The 16,544-nt window shown below is 39.2% G+C and overlaps 1 protein-coding gene and 1 long non-coding RNA gene across 4 annotated transcripts in view; one reads left to right on the top strand and one right to left on the bottom strand.

Moving 5' to 3' along the window:
* LOC145977971 (uncharacterized) overlaps nucleotides 1–4,493 on the bottom strand; it is a 374,894-nt gene extending 370,401 nt beyond the window's left edge. For 2 of the 3 annotated variants that reach the window (XR_014440641.1, XR_014440640.1), the window contains exon 1: nucleotides 4,276–4,493. This is a non-coding gene — a long non-coding RNA (uncharacterized LOC145977971). The remainder of the gene's footprint in view (nucleotides 1–4,275) is intronic. The other variant, XR_014440642.1, reaches the window with a different exon arrangement.
* LOC145977970 (neuropeptide CCHamide-2-like) overlaps nucleotides 1–16,544 on the top strand; it is a 315,146-nt gene that overhangs the window by 287,380 nt on the left and 11,222 nt on the right. The gene's annotated exons all lie outside the window — the stretch shown is intronic.

The following is a 16,544-nucleotide window of genomic DNA, read 5'->3' as shown; positions in this document are numbered from 1 at the left end:
GCAGGAGACACTGCTAACAGCGAGCCTGTAGACCTGCCCAATATATACCATGCTGCCAGCGTGTGACGTGTTAATCTCCGCGCCCTTTCAGAGATGCTGGTACCAAGCTGTCGTGCCATCACAATTTCATCTTGATCAAAGTGGGATAAATCGGTCGCTTTCGCATTCTGACGCCGGAGACACTGCTAGCAGCGAACCTGTAGATCTGCCCAATATATACCATGCTGCCAGCGTGTCACGTGTTACTCTCCGCGCCCTTTCAGAGATGCTGGTAATAAGGAGCCGTGCCATCACAATTTGATCTTTATCAAACTGGGATAAATCGGCCGCTTTTCCCATTCTGACGCAGGAGACACTGCTAACAGCGAGCCTGTAGACCTGCCCAATATATACACCATGCTGCTAACGAGTCACGTGTTACTCTCCGCGCCCTTTCAGAGATTGTGGTACCAAGGAGCCGTGCCATCACAATGTGATCTCTATAAAACTGGGATAAATCGGCCGCTTTTCCCATTCTGACGCAGGAGACACTGCTAACAGCGAGCCTGTAGACCTGCCCAATATATACCATGCTGCCAGCGTGTGACGTGTTACTCTCCGCGCCCTTTCAGAGATACTGGTACAAAGGTGCCGTGCCATCACAATTTTATGTCTATCAGAATGCGATAAATCGGCCGATTTTCCCATTCTGACGCAGGAGACACTGCTAACAGCGAGCCTGTAGACCTGCCCAATATATACCATGCTGCCAGCGTGTCACGTGTTACTCTCCGCGCCCTTCCAGAGATGCTGGTACCAAGGTGCGTGCCATCACAATTTCATCTTTATCAAAGTGGGATAAATCGGTCGCTTTCGCATTCTGACGCCGGAGACACTGCTAGCAGCGAACCTGTAGACCTGCCCAATATATACCATGCTGCCAGCGTGTCACGTGTTACTCTCCGCGCCCTTTCAGAGATGCTGGTAATAAGGAGCCGTGACATCACAATTTGATCTTTATCAATCTGGGATAAATCGGCCGATTTTCCCATTCTGACGCCGGAGATAATGCTAACAGCGAGCCTGTAGATCTGCCCAATATATACCATGCTGCCAGCGAGTCACGTGTTAGTCTTCGCGCCCTTTCAGAGATGGTGGTACCAAGGTGCCGTGCCATCACAATGTGATCTCTATCAAACTGGGATAAATCGGTCGCTTTCGCATTCTGACGCCGGAGACACTGCTAGCAGCGAACCTGTAGACCTGCCCAATATATACCATGCTGCCAGCGTGTCACGTGTTACTCTCCGCGCCCTTTCAGAGATGCTGGTAATAAGGAGCCGTGACATCACAATTTGATCTTTATCAATCTGGGATAAATCGGCCGCTTTTCCCATTCTGACGCCGGAGACACTGCTAACAGTGAACCTGTAAACTTGCCCAATATATACCATGCTGCCAGCGTGTCACGTGTTACTCTCCGCGCTCCAGGGTCGGGATGGTCATAATGTAATGGCTCATCGGTGTACAGGGTGTACCAAAGTCCCAATTCTTCCGCTTGAAATTGTAGACAAACCTGCAAAATGTTATTTTAACAGCATGCGTATGATGAGAGGATGGTATACCATTAAATGACCACCATTTACTACAGACGATCTGTGTGCACACCACCATTATCATGGCACAGTATTATTCGCCTCCAGGTGCGATGTTAAATCCTCCGTAACATGGCTGGCGTGAGGGAAGTAAACGCACTGGGAACAGTTTCTTGAAGTTCCTCAGTTGTCTGATAACGATTATAGGCGACTTTCTGTTTGATGTGCCCCTATAGTGCATTATCACAAGATGCCAGATCTGGTCTTCGGGGTGGCCATTTCAGAGGTGCTGGTAAATTAGGCGATCCTCGTCCAATTCTTTTGTCTCTGTACACATCATTGAGGTATTCTCTTACACGTATTGCGAAGTGCCCTGGTACTCCATCCTGTTGGAACCAGATTCGACCAAGACGACTAAGACGACCCAAACGTTACAATTCCGGTAAGAGAATACCTCAATGATGTGTTCAGATACAAATGGATTGGACGAGGATCGCCAAATTTACCAGCACCTCTGAAATGGCCACCCCGAAGATCAGATCTGACATCTTGTGTTAATGCGCTATGGGGCACATCAAACAGAAAGTCGCCTATAATCGTTATCAGACAACTGAGGAACTTCAAGAAGCTGTTCGCAGTGCATTTACTTCCCTTACGCCAGCCATGTTACGGAGGATTTCACATCGCACCTGGAGGCGAATAATACTGTGCCATGAAAATGGCGGTGTGCACACAGTTCCTCTGTAGTAAATGGTGGTCATTTCTTATTTAATGGTATATCATCCTCTCATCATACGCATGCTGTTAAAATAACATTTTGCAGGTTTGTCAACAATTCAAAGGGGGTAATGGGACTTTTGGTACACCTTGTATATTCATTATCTATAATTATGTAGCTTATGCCTAGTTAAGATCGCTATAAAAACATCTGTCCTACTAAACAAATTAATGTCAAAATAATTTTTAAGGATTATTTATTGAATTCTGAAAAGGTTGTTAGGTTAAGCGGATAAAATGAAAAGTCCCTGATCATTATTTTTATGTATATTATTATTAGTAGTAGTAGTACACATAAATTTTCGCAGGCACTGCCAATAGAAAGCTGAAAAATCACAATCTGTCGACCTCCGTGGTGGAGTAGTTAGCGGGGTACGACGCCTACCTCGGATTCGAATTCTGGCCTGGGCATAAGTGTGTTATTTGTGAGTGTCCCTTTATCGATATCACCACTCATCCTCATCTTCGCGATTAACCCAAAGTGGCGAAAAAGCGAAATAAAATAACCGAAATCAAAGTATAATCACAATCTAATCGTGACCACTAATCCATACCTGCATCTCATTTGATGGGCATCAAATTAGGAAAAAAAAACAGCTTGGGAAATTGTCCATGCCAACAGCATTGTTCGTTACTAGTTTTTTTGGCAGGCGCCACTAGTATACCTATCTCCATAGAAAGATCAGCCGTGAATTCCACCCGAACAACATCCGATGTCATTAAATCAACATGTGAAATGCTCATTTCAGCATCTGGAGTGTGTGTACGTTCCTCTATGTCCTTTTCATCATGTTCAAACATTGGCGTTTCGATCAAAAACAACCTTTTCCGAAAGAAAAAATGGAAAACAGTATGCATACGTCCCACATCCTACGAACATTATCCTGTGCTGAACTGGGTGAATTGAACCATAGTGCACTGCGCTAGTGACGTCAAATGTCAAATCGAATGTTCCATTCGAGAAATCCGCCGCTTGAACCATCACTCTACCACCAAGTCCCCCTCCCCCTAAACAAACATTATTGAAAGCCGCTGTATTAGGCATGAGAGATGGGTTAAAAAATGATCCTCCACGTTTCCTAACTCTGCGCTGAAATTTCCAGTGACATTTAGTTTAATAATTTCCGATTGCGTGCTTAGTCATTTTGCTTGAGTTGTATGTTTCAAGTCCACTTTTATGCATAGATGGGCTTATTGGGACTGGACCTACAGTTTAAAGTGAAATCCGAACCAATGTGCAATGTGCCAATGTATCCTGGGAATTTTATGAGGAGGGTCCTTCCAGCTTTTATCCCTGTTCCTCTTTCCACCCCTATAGCTCCCCTCTCTCTCAGCCCCTATCAATACATTTCTATGAATTTTACCATCACACGTAAACATGACGTCACACTATTTACCAGTCAAGACATGTACCACTTTAGAACAATTCTTCATTTTGACCCTCCCCTAGAAAATTTTCTACGGATCCCATGGTATTAGGCACTGGCGTACGCAGAAGGGGGCTGATGGAGCTACAGCCACTCCTGAAATTTTGAGAAAATCAAAATTTTCAAATAAAAGCCGTAAAGAACTCGTAAAAAACTAAAGTGGTATGTGCAAACTCCCTTTCAAATTACCCCCGATCACCATTTTTGTCTTGGAACAACTTTTAAAACGACGGTTGAAAATGCTTATTACGAAATATTTCATACTATATCCCCCTCCCTAGAACGCAGCTCCGTAATATCCACATTTACAATTCCAATCCCTCCGATAAATAAAATACTGCGTACGATAGTGGAATTAGATATATTTCTACACAACTATACTACCATAAAAAAGTAATGCTTTTTCTACAAGTTAAACCATTCCCTTACTTTTAATTCTAGAACGAAATGAAAGCTCTTACAAGTATGTCAGGATAATAAAACGACATTTAACCTACCTTGCTCTATCGCAGCCATGATGGAAAGGTGATCGCTAACGCGATTTCCAGCCCTTGCACATTTTTCCTTCAACAACACAATGGCTGTTTATCGTTAATAGCTCGGACAGAGGAAACTCGTTTCCCGTACATTTACTGACAGAAAAAAATAAGCCTTTTATGGACTATTAATGAGCTTACATCGACCTACACGGTAACAATATTTTCAATTAATGTAATGACGTTCACTTCAAAAATCAGCCTTGTTTGGCGTGAAGCTTCGCGAGGTGGATTGTGGGTATGTTTTACAACCGGAACAAGTGTGCAAGGGCATACTTTATGTTAGACGTTTGATATCCAGGGCTTAAAAAGGAACATTTTTTCTCTGTTGAAACAGAAAGATTAATCTACCGGCTTAGAAATGAAGATACGACTAATTATTATTCATATTTTTTTCTGTTACAATAATCCTCGTGTCTGTTTTTTTGCAGCCACGTAGATAAACAAGGAATGATCCACGAATTACTTTAACATTTTCATGCTCATTCAACTGTTGATGAGACCTAAAACCTGGGTTGCCAAATTGTCAGCATGAAAATGAGGGACTAAATCGTAATCAGAAGTTGAAAATAAGTGGGGGAAAGTGCAAAACATTGTACATAGCCCCAATGAACAATTTTACTCACATTTTCGTCTTCAGAACAGTTCTTTCTTACGAACAAACTAGTAATAGGTGCTGTAGATAAGATACTCTCGTGCTTCATTCCTCGGGCATTTTGCATTACATCGTTGTTACCATGTGCAATATTTGCATTTTTTTCTTATTTTAATATTCATTACCACGTTCCTTCAACCACAAGTGAAAATCTTCTTCCTCGAACCATGGCTAAGAAATATACGTAGTCGTTTCGTCTTCTTTTTATCAGAAGTCCCTACGTTCATTTCTCATCTTGTAACACGTTGAACACCATCGCTCGCTGGAAAGAAAGTACACAGTGCAGAGGGGGAAATGGTCACAAACAGGCGCGGAAGGGGAACTGGAATTAATATCTGTCCCACAAATGCATCGACACCGAATGTAAAGTAAATGGTCTAACCGTTCAGAAACTTGAATACAAGCGGGGAAAATAATAAGGAACTGTTCCTTATAATCCGGGACGTCCTGCTTAAAACATAAGGCGTGAATGAATATAAATATAAATTTCTATGAAATCTATTGTAGAGAACTGAATATTAAAAGTTATCGATAGGGTGCTTGCAAATTAAACGTTCGTAGAAAGTCCCCTTGTTAGAGAATAAGAAAACATCAGGTTTTCTTTTCAGACATTTTTTTCTAAAGGAGAGGGATCTAAATCGTAAACTTATGTTCCTAAGAGGGCTATAATGGCGTCATGTTTTTAAGTGTCGTAAGATAAAGACAAGAGAGAGAAATGAAGAGAATTGGACAGGCAAAAGAAGTGAGATCTGATGGTCACAAAGAATAAGAACCCCAGAACCCCACTGCGCAGAGATCTGTGTTTGTATCTTTATTCTTGATATTTTACGTCACTTTTCTTCAAATTTTGGCTAATTGCGACGATGAGAGTGAGAAGCATGAAATCACGAAGCACACCCGTACACAGTCCGGACTCGAACCCAGAAACTTCGATGGCGGGTTCGAGAGACTATATCACTCTTCTTCAGAGGTGTTGATATATTCTCAGTTTGCTTTAAAAATTTCGGTATTTGGTTTCAAGATAGTATTATAGTATTTTTGCACGTTTTGAAACGACTAAAGCAAAAAACAAAACAATTTACGCGTTGTTAACGGCCACACGCCTTTGTACGATTATACCATGTGATACCGTAATACCACGCTTGCTGCTCTTACCTCCTAATTGAACAGGGGTTAATGTTGCATGAAGTAAACCGTCTGCTTGTTAAACACATTGAATTCGTTAAACAAAACGATAACACTGAATGCTAATTCCTACACTGGATGAAATCCACAAACATTGTTGTGGCGTGAACCAATAATGAGAGAAAAAATGCAGGACCCTAACAGTGACCAGTCATCAAATTATTAATTACTTGGATCTATAATATTTATATGATTAAATACACGGAACGGGAGACAGAAAACTAAAATATTTCGATGAATTTTGAAAATTTGTGTACATTATGCTGTTTGTGTGGCAGAATTTGTTTAATTATAAATTAAACCCAGAGATATCTTCGGGATGCATAATTGTCCCGGTTTTCAATCCAGCAGCAAAATACGTAATATTTTATGAGTAATTTCATTGTCATCATGTGATAAATATAGCAAATCGTATGGGCAAAGTGCTTTTATTTGTAATATTAGGACTATGGAATACTTCCGTTGCATTTAACATTGTGCAAGAATGCACCAAAGCTTTATATTTTACTCTCACAATATAAATTTAAAATTGTTTACTTCATTTGTAAACTCTTTACGGTTTTATTTACTTATTCCATGGATACTGATATCTTTACGTTTGGTTTGGTTTTGCAATTTCCGAGTTGAAAACATTCAATACGAAGCTGAAGCAAAACATAAACCTGTCACTGTTTATTTTACCTGGAGAATATGATGAGGCTATTTTTTTTTATATAAAATATTTATTGGTTGTGGACAAAATCCATGCACCAGTTAACAATTTATCAATTGGTATTATATACATGTATGCACATAATATTTACTCACAATTATTCCTTTCATAATAAATAGTTTCCAAATTTCATTACACTTTTACAGAATTATATTAGACTTATTAAGATATTTTGTAAGGATATAGATTACCGAGGATGAAGGTGAAGTCAGTAAACAAGGCAGTGTCAGTGGCGCTTGATGTCCACTCCTGTACAATTCCTGTAAAAATGGTTCCCTGTAAGTTTCATAAAGTTTGCATTGAAATATAATGTGGTTTGGAGTTGCAGTATATTCATTGCACAAACAAACTGGTGAAGTCACTAAATTCTTCTTGTAAAGGTGAGCTGCGGCGATAGTGTGATTTAACCTGCAGCGCATTATAGTTGTGAGGGAACTCCGGGAGAGTTGAATCTGTTTAAACCAACATTCCTTTGGAATTCTTTCTTGTATAGAATAGTAGGCCTTACCGCATTGAGTGCTAGTATTTGTCCACAAGCTTTGCCAGTCAGTAAATAGTATTTTCTTTAGTGTGTGATTCCAAAACTACGGACGGAAACTTCATTGAAAGCGGCCGTTGGATTGTTTGATTCGCTGCATATTTTGCCAAAGTATCTGCTATATTGTTCCCTTCTATTAAAGAATGTCCAGGTGTCCAAATAAAGTTGATATTATATCCCAATCTCGTTAATTTCAGTGTGAGTATTCTTATGTTAACAATGTACCATTCCGTATGACATGACCATGATGCAAACTGTAAAGAATTTAGCACAGAGGCTGAATCGGTTGCAATTAGAACTGAATTTAACTTCTTCTTTTGTACATAAAGCAATGCCTGTCGTATTGCAAAAGCTTCTGCAGTGTAAATGGACAGATACGGATGAGCCTATTATGGCCGTACTAAAGCCGATTTTGCTGTAACTTTACGATAACAGATAGCAGCACCGTTTGTCATGACAACCGTAGGTCATCTTGCCAGATCTCCGCGTAATCAAGATAGATACATACAGGTTGGTTGATTAGGGTACTCGTTGATGGCATATGACGTCACATTCGTTAGCAGATTTTTTAAAAAAATTAAGTAGATGTGGAGCAACGTAATTGATTATCATGAGATTTTAGTTGTACGTTCTTATTAGAAAAAAAGCCAATTTATCAACAACGGAAGATAAATCAATCAATCAAACCAATAAATTATTACAGGCGAGATAAACCATGAAAAACCATGAACTTGAATATGTGAAATATCAGAGATTAATTGAAAACGGAACGCAAATATTGATATGTTGATAACTTGTGTATATTTAAACGTAAAACTCTAACAATATCATAAAACTTAGTATTCAGTGCGACGATAAATAACGGAAATCAAGTCAAAATCACTTCGCCAATTCCTACTTTCTAATTCTGAGGATGAGTAAAGGGAGAAAAACCACATGCATCGTCCAAGGATTCAAACTCGGAACCCTGAATTACATTGTGATACGTTTGGGTTACTCCAAGGCGAAGGGGTAATGCTGTAAGGGTGACTTTCCCGTGAAGGAAATACTTCGGATCCCGTTTTAAGGTCCCGAATTACCCTGTATACGCTGTATACGGAGTATAAAGTGTAAAAAGTGGACGTACAGGGTGGCGCACGAATAGTTCACACATTTGAAATTTAGATTGCAAATTTATTTATAAATATTACATGTGCATATTATGATATACAGAATAGTCTGTCCATGGAATGTTTTCTCACTGTATCACATGTTCAGTATGGCCCCAGTTTTGCCGAACAACCTCTTCAAGGCGGGTGCGCATATCTCTTACCACTCTACGGCACATGTCTTCGTGAATATCACCACAACTGAACTATCCGACCTCGCATTTCCATAATGTTTGCTGGCTTTAACGGGAAGAGTTTTTCCTTTTAAAAAATCCACACAAAAGTCACAGGGATTTAAATCTGGGCTTGAAGGCGGCCAGAAGAAATCTCCATTGTGTCGATCAGGATATCGATTGGAAATCACTCTATCACCAAAAACTGTGCTCAAAAAGTCCAACACAACATTAGCGGTGTGAGGGGTAGGTGGGGTGAGGTGAGGTGTGAGGGCTGCGTGTCATGGCAACTCGAACAGCCTCAATGTTTTCAGGGGTCCGAACTGGAGCAACGCGAGGTCGTCTTTCTTCTTTCACTGTGGCTTCTTCCTCGAAAGTACGGTACAAACGAAGAATAGTGTTTCTTGCTGGAGCCCATCGTGTTTTGAAATGAGCTCGAAATTTCCGTTGCGTACTTGTAACGCTCTTTGTTTCTGCATACAACAGGACTGTTTGGGTGCGCTGCACTGACTGGCGGGAAATGGATGTGTTTACTAGACCATGCCCAGCCAGCCCAGCGATAGTCCGCCTCCTGGTATTTCCAAGGACTACCGAATGCGCTTGTGTATTGTTCAGCTCCGACCACAGTTTATTTTTATAAAAATGTAATTTCAAATGTGTCAACTGTTCGTGCGCCACTCTGTATAAACAAATCCTTTGACATTCTGATAAGCCCTTGCCTTCTGTAATCTAATTGTAAGCGTCTTCACGTTTGTAAAGTGTGGCTGTCTGATTGTTTACAGATAGTTGATATGTGTCGTGAAATGTGCAAAAACTTGTGTCTTTAGTTTATTTTAATACACAGGGAAAGGATTTATGTGTCCATACATATCTTCATGATACTAATATCAATGATATTTCGTATAATCTTGATAAATTGTAGCATGTAATCTCGAAAAATGCTATTTTGATTTTCCATATGTTAAATTTTAGCACATATTTTAGTTAATTTTACACATAATTTCCATGTTTTTCAAATATTTTCCGACATATATTCCATATTCATGATATTATAACATTACTACATTTTATCTTCTCGTGTTAAATACCAAAGGTTTTTCCGTTCATCTACATTCTGTTCAGTTTATCTGTTTTATTTAATCTTCACAATAGCCAAAGTATTTATCCTTTGCAACAATAGAGAATACTAGCTGAAGCTTGCACGGAGAAATCCATTGTATATTTTAAATATACTTGCATTACTTCATGCGATTGTTTAGGTAGCAGAAAATAAAGCATATGCTGAATTTGAATTTTGCATTACAAATAATATCCTGTAAGCCTAATGTATTTTATTTTGCTCGGTGAGTGCTTGCTTCATGAAAATTGCCATTTTTTCACAATTGTAACTTCATATTTGATTCCATATTTTGATTAAGATAACTAAATATATATTTACATATCTGACACTCTTTTGGTACGCCGGCCCCCGTGGCGGAGTTGTTCCCGGGTTCGAATCCTGGCCTGGGCATGGATGTTTGTGAGTGTCCATTCATCAATTTCATCATATCATCACTCATCCCCATCTTCGCATATTAGCCAAAAGTGACACAAGAAGCGAAGTAAAATAAAGCAAACCAATAAAATAAAATCAAACTTTATTGGTACATGTAAATCCGTTCCCTGTTAATAAGTATATTATTTTCTGAATATATTGCAGCTAATCGAAGTTCGAGACTAGATCGAGAAGAGAGCGAGATTGGGGTCGATATATCGAGACAAGACAGATAACATTTGTAACTTGAGACGAGACCGAGAAGAGATTGCGCCCAGTCTTCCTTCCATACCATCCTTACCGAGTGGTAGTGTAGGGGAAGTGAGTAAACAAGCAGTTACACGTGTCGTTGGAAAAGTGGGGAAAAAATCGAATTTGCTCACTTCACGCGCAGAATATCACAGAAACATCTTGGAAGGCTAAAAATATAACAACTGCGTTATCTTAAGCGTTTCTGGTGAGTTTCCACGCCTGGAAGAGGTTATTCGGAACTGATTTCTCACCATAAAGCGAGATAATAAACTGTTGTTATTTATTCGTGGTGCAGTAACCTTCTCAGGCGATATGGATCCTGAATCCTGTTTACAACTAAGCTTCCTTACTATCATATCGCAGTAAAACAGCGACATGTTTTAAAGCGTGCAGAGGAAGGACATCATTTGCTTTGAAACGTTTTTCTCGTCGAAGCCTCGAAAAAGGAAATTTCATGCTGTGTAGTTATGCAACCACGCAGCACAGTTTCACAGTTGGCACTAATATTTATCTATGGTTTATAAACTATGAACATACTCTGGAAACAATCAAAGTAAGGACTAACGCACGAATATGGGCGTCCGGAAGGAGGGGGCAAGGGGGGAGCCGTGCCCACCCCTGGAAAACGAAAGTCAACCAAAAATTACATATTTCACACATATAATTTAATTTCAGCCACAATAATGTGTGTTAATTATTGCACGAACATGATAAATTCAAATTTAAGCAATGTTTTTTGAAGGATGAACACTATTATTGGGGAAAATATGCCATGTTGGACCCTCTGGAAAAAAAATACCTTCTTTGCCCCTCCCTGGAAAAAATACAGCGGACGTCCATGCGCACGAAGTGTGATTACTTCTGGACAAGCTGCAATGGAAAACCATATAAAGGGGGTTTAAAACCAGCAACGTCAGTCTGTAGAAGTACTGACAGTCAGCTACCGTAGCATATTATTGCTTTTGGTGTCTTACATAACAGAAAAAATATATGCCAGTTACAAAAGGAATAAGTGTTAAACTGCATTTGTTATATATTCTTTTGTAATTTTATTATTTTACGTCGTATTAATGCCACATTTGGCTAGTTGCGACGATGGGGATGAGCAATGTTAGGTAAAATTAATGAAATGACACACACAAACAACACACATGCGCAGGCCGGGACTGGAATCGAAAGTCGACAACTTAACGCGCTCGGTCACTTGTTATCCAGTTGAATAAACTATATTCAACATTGTTAAAAATAAATGAACCAAAATAAACTAACAAAAAACATGTTTATATGGAATATCTTCCATCAAGATATTGTCGGAATTAATTTTCAATCCCAAAACTCGCAGGTTTGTTCAGACATTTCCAGGATTTCCATGTCATTGGGAACCTTGAGAGGGCTAGACCTCTCATTTACACCAGACACGAGATCTTCACGACACCTTCTAAAAATGTTCACAAATGATGTCTTTCTGGAGCTATATTTTCCAATACAATTCGTTAATAATCATATTTACACCGTATGTTTGGGCTACGCTCTTACTCTGCACCAATCAACTCATGTTGGAGTTAGCACTCATTTTGAGGAATGATTGATTGATTTATTGATTTGGTGTTTAAAGTCCACTTTATGCACAGTAAGGCTAATCGGGACTGGACCTACAATTTTAAAGTAGGATCTAACCCGGGACCCCTTGATTACAAGGCGATGATGTTACCACTGCGCCATCGGTAAGGCAGTTGGAGGAATGATGGAAACTGCGCACTTCTGTATTTGTCAGCGCTTGAAGCGGAAATTAGGTGGAGTTTTGATCGAACCTTGGAGATTGCTGAGAGTAGTGTTGAATTCAGCCACTTTCCTCCGGGATGGAGGGAGGGAGTGGCGGCGATTAGGGGGGCGGGGGGGGGGCAGTTGCCCCTCACTATGCTAAACCTTATCTACAAAGTGAAATATACTGTCTTTGCCCCCCAGTTTTGGCATCTTGCCCCCGGTTTTGGAACCCAATCGCCGCCACTAAGGGGGGAGGGGTTATCATAGGCATCAAATTATATCAATAAAACAATACCAACATTTTAAAAATATCCGTTACTTCTGATATGTAATTAAATTAAGTGTAATTATATATAATTAACTCTCATTTTAAGAATAAGATAATGAGAATCAATAAAATAATAATACAGTGCGTTCAATTTAAAACCGGCCCCGAGGTACAGATATATGAGTAGTGTAACAGATACCTGAACTACTACAGCAAATGTTGGCAGTGATGTTCTCCGTTGCACATATCCAGACGGTTCACCATGTTCCTAGCAACCTTATGGAGTACTTCTGCAGTTACATTCTGAATAGATTCAATAATGTGATATTTCAGCTCTTGTAGGGTATGTGGATTCTGCCTGTACACTGTTAGTTTCAAATAACCCCACAAGAAGAAATCAAGACTGTTGAGATCTGGGGACCTGGCGGGCCATAGTCCTTTCAGCCTTCCACTGCTACGCTCCCTCCACCCTACCTCTACCCTGTCTCCCCTCTCACCCCTTTAATCTTCGCACTCCCCGCTACAAGTATACGTACATACACGACTGACACAACAACGAAAGAGGTAAATGGGCAAACAATTAAAAATGTACCTCGGGCCGGTTTTAAAATGAACGCACTGTATTATAGCATGCAATAATTTACATTTACAGCAAACTAAGGTGTATATCGTATGTACAGTATGTTTGAGGGTGGCATCATGATGAAACTTTCTATGGGTTCCTGTCCCTCTCAGCTGACATCTTCACACAACCTGATCCATCCTATTTCTTAGTTGTCAAAACGGACGATAATTTAAATTCGTTCATTAGATTGAGTTTTAATTTTAAAGAAGGCTAAATCAATGCTTATTAGATTGCTAAGAAAACAACAAGGAAGTTAATAGTAAATAAGAAAAATTAAAATAAATTAAATGAAGCTAAAATGAACATGGCTTGGCAAATTTCTTACCTATTGTCAGAATGTTCTGCCGTGTTGCTGAAATTTTCGGGGGCTTCTTAATTTTCGGGGCATTACCCCCTCCTGCGCCACCCTCTGAATTCATCACTGGCTGAGAGAATGCTTCTATGGTTCAACAGGGTGGTGATGACACGGGTGGGAAATACTTTAAGTCGGGATCAGTCCTAGATTCTGGGGCATACAATATACGAGAGACCTATAACCATTTTTGTCAGAGGTCTGAAAAAATCATAGATTTTTTGTCCCTTCTGAAGTAGGCTACAGGTGTCCCATACAATTACAATATAAACATTATTACAATTACCTTACCCTTACCATCCGGCGCTACAACTCCTGTCGGGCCATGGCATCCTCCACTATGTCTCTCCATTTCTGTCTGTCCTGGCATTTCTGTTTCCATCTTGTTACTCCTATCTTGTTTAGGTCCATGCATACTTCTTCCTTCCATCTGCTTCTAGGTCTTCCTTTCCTTTTAGTTGAATATAGCTTACTCTCTATTATTCTTCTCGGCATGGCATCTTTTGGTAGGCGATATACATGTCCTATCCAGCTGATTCTCCTGGCTTTGATAAAGCGAACTATATTTTTATATTTTATTAGTTCCTCCAGTTCGTGGTTGTATTTTATTCTCCATCCTGTTTCTTCTCTAGTTGGTCCAAATATTTTTATTAATATTGCTCTTTCAAATACCATTAGCCTTCTTTCTGTATCTTTGGTCAACGTCCAAGTTTCAGCTCCATATGTTACTACTGGCCTGATTAATGTATTATATATTTTCATTTTTGTTGTTCTTGTTATTATCTTACTTTTCAGCAGATTTCTATTTGCATAATATGCTCTATTTCCTGCTCTAATCCTTCCTTCCACGCATCTTCCTATGTTATTTATTTCATTTATTTGATTTCCCAGGTATTTGAATTCATGTACTACCTCGAACTTCTTATTACCTATCTCTATTTCTTTTCTTCTTTCTGGTTTTCGTGCTATTTTCATATATTTTGTTTACTTCTAGGCCCATTTCCTTAGTATGGTTCTCCATGTCGTTAAATACTTGTATTAACTTATTCACAGATCTTGCAATGATTGCTATATCATCTGCATAAGCGCAGGTTTGTGAGCTTTTATTAAAGATGGTACCTCTTTGGTCAATCTGTTTTATAGCATCATTCAATGCTATATTAAATAGTGTAGTCGACAATCCGTCCCCTTGTTTTACACTTTTGTCAAATGTAAACTCTTCACTAAGTTGTCCTTTTACTTTTACTCTTGCTGAGGTGTCCATCAGAGTCATCTGTACAAGTTGTCTTAATTTTTTGGGTATACCAATTCTTTCCATTGCATTATTACAATTATTTTTTGTATTTCGTATTGTTACCTATGAGTAATAAGCGAACATGCTGAAGGTTAAAACCAAGCGTTATAGGAGGCTACTAAACGTTTCTAAATCAGTGTTTCTTTCCATTTCCGATGTGCCACTGGTGCGACGTTCATTATACAGTCGAACCTTGATAACTCGAACTTGAGGAGGGGGGGGGGATCGAGGTATCAAGGATTTCGACTTACCAAGGTTCGAGTTATTGAGGGCCAAAATCGCTGACTTCGAGTTATAGAGGTCTAAAGTGTTGGTTACATACACGGAGGGTGGGGTAGTTCAAGTCCCGACACGATTGTCGATCACCTGACATTGTACGTACGCACCCTACACTTCGACTTATTAAGGTCCGTGCGACTAAAACTTCGAGTTATAGAGGTGATTAGAATTTAACTTCGACTCATAGAGGTTTATCATACTCTGTCTTCGAGTTATTGAGTTCGAGCGGCATCCCATAAACTGTACAAAAAATCGTCTTACCAAGGTTTTATTTGAGTTGTTGAGATAAAATTAGTATTGAGTGTTATGGACAATTCAAGGGGATTACAAAATATTCGACTTATCAAGGAATTCGAGATGTTGAGGTTCGAATATTCAAGGTTCCACTGTACGGTATTTAATTGCAAAACTATGTGTGTTCACTGTTCATTATCAAACGCTTATTTTACCTATCAAAGTGGCAACTTCTAATTATATCCAATAACATTCTCTTGTTTTTAAGTGTGTCAAAATAATCCATGAAGTCAGGATAAATCAGATTAGTTGCTCGAATGGTAGCATCGGAGTCCTATCAAATCGTAATAAAAGGGAATGCAGATTCCTTGTGCTCCCTTCCCACTGGAGCTGTCGCCGATTGTTGGAACAACTAACACGAAATCAGGCGCGGATCCTCGGGGAGGGGCGATCAGGTTTTTGAATATATTTTTGAAGACTTCACTGTTATGTCTTTTGTCACCAAGTTTAAGAGACTCGAGACAATTTTTTAAAGATTAATGTAAGTCAAATTTTTGCTTATTATAGGCTAAACGTACAGTTTAAATTTAGATCCGAACCACTGTGCAATATGCCTCAAAGGGGATTGAACCCAAGATCCATGCAGAGAATTTTTTTACATTTCTTTGTTTGTTCATTTCACTCCTAATATCTGGTCATTCAGTTTACCGTGACTATGGGAGAAATTGTGATAATAACGACATACAATAATAACCACTTATTTCCAGCCCTGGCCCTATTATTGACGAAAAAAATAGCTAATCACTACAACATAGCAGGAGAGATTCCTCCATGTAGGAAGTGAGGAACTTCCTACCGTACATTTGTACTTATTTCGAGTTCTCTACTTTTTAGGAGTTTAATGCGTTATAAGTAGAGCCCGGAAGTTTGGCAAAATGCCTCTTTTTATCTACTGCATATATTAATAAATTTTTTCCGGATATACGTTTCTTATGTTGTTTCGAATGTTTTGGAAGCCTTTTCATTTTGCCTATTTTGCCTATTTGGTACCCCACTGCCTATTTTTAATTATAATGCCTTTTTTTTGCCTTTTTCAATGAAATTTGACATTTTTTTAAAAAAAATGTGTATATAAATTATTTTTCTCCCAAAAAACGTTGTTGGCATTTATTTTTCTTCCGTTTATTATGTGAATAATTTTCGCCTTATTTAAGTAA

Source organism: Lepisma saccharinum, chromosome 24 (genome assembly GCF_977018435.1).
Source record: "Lepisma saccharinum chromosome 24, izLepSacc3.1, whole genome shotgun sequence".
Taxonomy (NCBI): Eukaryota; Metazoa; Arthropoda; class Insecta; order Zygentoma; family Lepismatidae; genus Lepisma; species Lepisma saccharinum.
The sequence above is the reverse complement of the archived record's forward strand: the minus strand, read 5'-3'. Positions and strand labels throughout refer to the sequence as shown.